Raw genomic sequence first — 6,481 nt, 5'->3', positions numbered from 1 at the left:
ATGTCTTCTACATCAAAACCCAGAGGCTATTTCACTGAAAAGGTTTAAGTCATTAATAAGCTTGATTGACTTCCTCTCTTTTCTAATCTGAAAAGTTTACCTTATTTCCTCCTATACACTTCTTCAATTTTGTCACAAAGAAATACCCTGCTCCCATTTTCAAAACTAATCCCTTCACCTGTCCTAACAACCCCATTTTCACCTGCCTCTTCTCCCTCCTTATTTATAAGGTATCTCTTGAATCTCAAGTAAATTCTTCCCTAATGGCTTGATTCCAAGCTACGTCACTGCCCTAGTTTTACTCTGCCTGAGTGGTATTCCTAGGTCTCCCTCACAGGCTTTACTCAATCATTTTGATTCTTAAATGAGGGATTTCTTAGGAGATTTCTTTTGTGTTATCATCTCTCCAAATTCCCCACCTTGGTGTCTTCACATCTAGACGCTCTATTTTATGTCCTTCTGCGTAAACTGCCATGGCATTTACATTGAGCTTTGTTAAGGAAAGCAACTCTGCTACTGTCACCAAACCAGCCTGAACTAGGAGAAATGGAGAGCCTGAAGTACCATCAACATGAGGTAGCTTCATATCTCTCAAACTGTAGGCTGGCCGCACTTTCTGCATAGCTTCAGAAAGCCTGGTTTCAGACCAATACTTTTACAACCAGAGCATAATACTTGATAAAAATCCTCAAATTCTTACTGGTTTATGGTTAACCACAGGGAAAGTCCCATCATGCAGTTAGTTGGAAAAATATTTTACAATAATTATCTAGAGAAGTTCGTTTGAAATGATAATGGCCTAGGTTAGACAATCTTGGAGTATTTTATTAAAAATTCTTGAGGCTAAGATGGTCCTTTAGCTATTCTTGCTTGAAGTTTGTTCCCAGGTGAAAATGCCTTGGGTCACTTCCCAAGAGACCTTGATTGTCCACTTGAGCTGACCAACAATGAGAAGACATCTCATTCTAAAGCTAGTTCCTCAGGAGTCTTCTCTTTCTGTGGAACAAGCCAGGTTTCTGTCCTTCCCCAGTCATCCCTGAGGTCCACTCAACTTCTCATCTTCCAGGAAGCCATTCAGAACCAAGTAAGGTTTTCTCTTTGGAGAAAATTTCTTAAAAATGGAAGAGTGTGAAGTAAAGGAATAGGGCTCTAAAAGTCAAATGAAAGAACCACAGGCCTCTCTTATGGAATAAAGAATGAATATTCCATAAAAACACTAAATTATATTACAAAAAAAGTGCCATGGCTCTAAGGAAAGAATAGAACTGCCTTCTACCTCTTACTTTCAGCAAGCCTGTTTTGTGCCTTTAAGTTTTTCTTCCTTGTAATATTGTAGATGCAGTTAAACAACATGGTTTCTCAGATTTCCTCTAGAGCTAATATAATACATAAATTTACTCAGTAGTAAAATATTCTAATATTATAATGCAATACATATTTTAAAAATCTATTTATTTATTTATTTATTATTTTTGGCTGCATTGGGTCTTCATTGCTCTGCACAGGCTTTCTCTAGTTGCAGCAAGTGGGGCCTACTCTTTGTTGCGGTGCGCGGGCTTCTCATTGTGGTGGCTTCTCTTGTTGTGGAGCACGGTCTCTATGCAAGTGAGCTTCAGTAGTTCTGACAGGCGGACTCAGTAGTTGTGGCTCATGGGCTCTATAGCACAGTCTCAGTAGTTGTGGCGCACAGGCTTAGCTGTTCCACGGCATGTGGGATCTTCCCGTATCAGGGCTCAAACTCATGTCCCCTGCATTGGCAGGCGGATTCGTAACCACTGATCTACCAGGGAAGTCCTGCAGCTTTGATTCCATCTGTCAGGCTCTCTTCAATTCTCTGAACCCCTTGCATTATTCCAGAAAGTCCCAGTTTCGCCATAACATGGAGATTTGATTTCTCTTATAAGCAAAAACCCTGTAGGTAGGAAAATAAGCACCAAATTCCAGCAGAGTCAACTTCACAGAGAGCAAAGGGGTTCAGAAAGCACCTTTCGCAGAAAGGAGCTCCAGAGCCCGAACCGGCCGCCGTCTCTAGAAAGTTCTCCCCCCACATCCCTCGCCACCGGCCGGCCAATTTTCCCATTTTCTTGATGTTATTGATTTCTAGTTTCATTCTGTTGTGGTAAAAAAAAAAATAGCTGGTATGACTTAGATCTTAAATTTACTAAGACTTGTTTTGTTAACTAACATGTGATCTATCTTGGAGAATGTTCCATGTGTGCTTGCTGTTGGGTGGAAAGTTCTGTGCGTATCAGTTAGGTCCATTTTGTCTATAGTATTGTTCAAGTCAGCTGTTTCTTTATTGATTTTCTTTCTGGATGTTCTATGCATTATTGAAAGTGAGACTTATTAAAGTCTCCTCTTATTATTGTATTTTTATCAATTTCCCCTTTCATATCTGTCAGTATTTCCTTTATGTACTTAGGTGCCCTGTTGTGTGCATATATATATTGCACCCAATAATTGTTCTACCTTCTTGTTGAATTGACTCTTTATCATTACATGATGACATTCTTTGTCTCTAGAGACACTTTTTGAGTTAAAGTCCATTTTGTTTGATATGTTTATAGCCACTTCTGCTTTCTTTGAATTGCTGTAAGAAAGGGATATATTACATTTCTAACATCCCTTCATTTTCCAGCCTGTCCGCTTCTTTCTTGTAGATAGCACATAGTCTTGGTTTTTCATCCATTCATCCACTCTATATCTTTTGACTGGGAAGCTTAATCAACTTACATTTAAAATAATTATTTATAGAAAAGGACTTCCTATTACCATTTTGTTAACTGATTTATTTGTCTTATTGTTCTCTTGTCCTTTTTTTTCTCTCCAACTGTCTTTGTGTTTTGTTGTTGTTGCTATTATTTGTATTGATTCCTTTCTCCTTTTCTTTTGTGTAACTTCTCTAAGTATTCTCTGTGTGGATAACTTGGGGCTTATATAAAATATAGTTGTAACAGTCTATTTAAGGTGATAACAACTCCACTTACAAACAAATCTACACTTTCATCTCTCCTTCCCCATTATATGGTCATGTCACAATATACTTCTATTTATATTGTGTATCCAATAACATGATTTAGTTTTAGTTATTTTTAATACTTTCGTCCTTCAACTTTTTACTAGAATGAAAAATGATTTATCCACCACTGAAATAGTAATATGGAATTCTGTTTTTGTCTGTATATTTACCTTTACTAATGAGTTTCATAATTTCTTAAGCTCTTATGTGGCTGTTTAATATCCTTCAACTTTTGTTTAGCTGAGAAAGTATTTTTCTCCCCTTCATTTTTGAAGGATAGGTTTATCAGGTATAGTATTCATGGTTAGCAGGGTTTGTTTGTTTGTGTTTCAGCATTTTGAATATATCATGCAACTCCCTTCTAGACAGCAAGATTTCTGATGAAAAATCTGCTTATAGTCTTACAGGGCTTCCCTTGTATGTAACAAGTCACCTTTCTCTTGCTGTTTCAAAATTCTGTCTTTAACTTTTGACTATTTGATTATAATGTGTCTTTTTCATTTTATTTGGTGTCTTTTGTGCTTCAGGGACCTTGGTGGCTATTTCTTTCCCTAGGTTTGGGAAGTTTTCAGCTATTATTTCTTTGTATAAACTTTCTTCCCCTTTCTCTCCTCTCCTCCTGGGACTCTCGTAATGAATATTCTATAAGTCCTTTAACCTATGTTCTTTCTTTCTTTTTTTTTTTTTCCCCTCTGATTGCCAATGGCCTTTTAGTTTGTCAGTGCTTTCTTCTGCTTGATCTATTCTGTTCTGAAGCCCATTTAAATTTTTTTCAGTTCAGTTATTGTATTCTTCAGCTCTGTGATTTCTGCTTGGTACTTCAAAAAATTTCCTCTTTGTTGACATTCTCACTTTGTTCATGCTTTGCTCTCCTGACCTAGGTGAGGATCTTTATGACCATTATTCTGAATTCCCTGTCAGGAAAATCACAGATCTCCATTTTATTAGGGTCAGTTTCTGGAGACTTATCTTGTTCTTTTATTCGAACGTATTTCCTTCTTTCTTCATTTCCCTTGACTCTCTATGTTGGTGTCTGCACATTAGATAAAACACCCATCTCTCTCTGTCTTCCTGGACTGGCCTCATAGTATAGGAAATAAACCTCACCAATCATCCTGGCCAGAGATTCTGGGTGCCTCTGAAACCTCTGTGCTTGTCCAAACTGCCATCTTTGTTCTTAGTGTCCCCCAGGAGAATAAAGTATGCCAAGTCCTCAGTGCCTCAAGAAGGCAAGAAAGAAGCCAGTAGCTCAAATAACAGCTAGAAAAGTTGGGGCACTAGATGAGTAAACCAATTCCTTCTCTCCTTAGTGAGAAGTTGGAAGCTGGAGTTTCTCACTCACTTGCTCTGCAATGAACTTGGGAGAGGAACTGTGGCAAATTTCTACACCCTCATTCAGACCAACCACCCTTTCGAATGGCCTGCTTTGCTCTCTGTTGCCCCAGGGTCTTAGCAAATGTTGGGTCATGTTAGGTCTCATAGACATGTGGGTTAGAAGCCAGTCGCTTGGGTAGCAGCTGGAAAGTGGGTGGCTTGATGTGAAGCCCACCTCCTTCTAGAGAGAAGCTGAGGACTTGATTTTATCACTGTAGCAGGCTGAGGGTAGGAGCTGCAGGAAGTGTCTGCACACCTGTTCAGACTCCCAAGAGACTAGTCATTGCCTGTCCTGTCAGCTCCCAGAGACAGGCAAGTTAGATGCCAGACCCTCAGGCAGCAGCTGGAAAAGTCAGAGCACTAGTTTGCAGTCTAACCCTTTCTAAAGAGATGCTGAGAGCTGGGTTTTATTGGAGTGAGCTAAGAGGAGGGGGAGGAGTCATGGGGAGAGCATGCAGGGACATTAAAAATTGTTGCTTTCTCTGTAGACCCTGGGGGAGAAGTACAGGCTGGGCCCCATCACCTCCCAGAGACAGGCAGGTTAGACCCTCCGATAGCAGCTGGAAAAATCACGACACGTGTAGTTCAACTCCTTCCAGGGAGAAGCTGGAAGCTTGTTTTTTTCACTGGAGTGAGCTAAGGGGAAAAGCCACAGGAAATGCCCACATGTCCACTTAAGCTCTGAGAGGACTAGTAATTGCCTACCCCATTATCTACAAGATGCAGGCTAGTTAGAAGGCAAATCCTCAGGCAGCAGCTGGAAAAGTCACTGCCAGATGTGCAGTCAAACCCTTTCCAGGGAGCAGCTGGGAGCTGAACTTTATTGCCTGCTCACTCAGCTCCTAGCTAAGGGGAACGAGCTGGGCAAGTGCTTGTACAAGTTCAAAACTGCCTCATAGTTCCTTGAGGTCCCAGGGAACTAGCAAATGCCAGGACCTATCAGCTTCCAGAGATGGGTGAGTTAGAAGCTAGTCCTTCAGGTAGCAGCCATAAAAATTGTGATGCTAGATGTTTGTTTGGCCCAAAGCCTTCACTCCTCAGGTTGAAGGTAGTTGAGGGTTTCCTCCCATTTGCCAATTGCATGGCACATTGCTGGGGTGGGGTTTATGGTGAGAGGGTATCAGCGTTTCCTACCTTTTTCAATGTGGGTATTTTCTTAGTCACCCAGTGTGTAGGAGTCTTTCTAGTTTCTGGATTTTTCTCAGAAGTACTGATACATGTGAAGCAGTTTATTGAGTCTATGGGTGGAAGATCTTTTGCCTATTCAGATATTCCTTCCAATGCACCCCCTGATCTCTTCAGAGCATCTTGAGACTGGATTTCTAAAGAAAACATTGTGTCCATCAGCAATTCTAATGCAGCTAGTTCATATTTACTAACTGTGTAGAAGGTACTGTGCTGAGTGTTGTGAGGGAAGCAGAGATGAACCAAATAAGGCCGGTGACTTCAAGAAACAGTGTAGCAAGACAGACACATTAAAAAAAAAACAAAGGTAGATCACATTAAGGTTGCTAAGACAAAGACTTTGAAAGTTTTAGAAAAAATGTATCTCATCTTTTTTGAGAAATCCCGGAAGAATTTATGGAAGAGGGGAATGTTTGAGTTGAAGCAAGAGGCAAGAGGTCTAACTTGCAACTTTTAACCACTTTACTGATAGCAAGTTGCTGCAGCCCAGGTGGGCAAGGGAATGGAGCACGTCACCATCAAAACCATAGCCAGATTAAGGATCCAACTGTAGCTCTATCCCTCAGCATGTCCCTGTGTGCAGGGTGATGCCTGAAAGTTTCACTTCACTACATTTGTTATCCCCTATAATATGGAACTTCGGAGAGCTGTAGAATGTGTACATTTAATTTAGACATCTAGAGTAGAGCTGTCCAATAGAATTTTCTGTGATGATAGAGATGTTCTTAATCTGCACTGTCCAATAGCAGAGCCACTAGCCATATGTGGCTAGAAGGAGGAAATAAAATCTAAATTTGTTTTAATAACCAGTGTGGCTAACAGCCATCACATTGGTCAGTACAGGGCTAGAACTCTGGGTTGTTCTTAGTGAACTAGTCACAAAATAATGTATGGCCAGCATTT

The sequence above is a fragment of the Delphinus delphis genome, chromosome 1, assembly GCF_949987515.2.
Source record: "Delphinus delphis chromosome 1, mDelDel1.2, whole genome shotgun sequence".
In the NCBI taxonomy this organism is placed as follows: domain Eukaryota; kingdom Metazoa; phylum Chordata; class Mammalia; order Artiodactyla; family Delphinidae; genus Delphinus; species Delphinus delphis.
Note: the sequence above shows the minus strand (reverse complement) of the source record.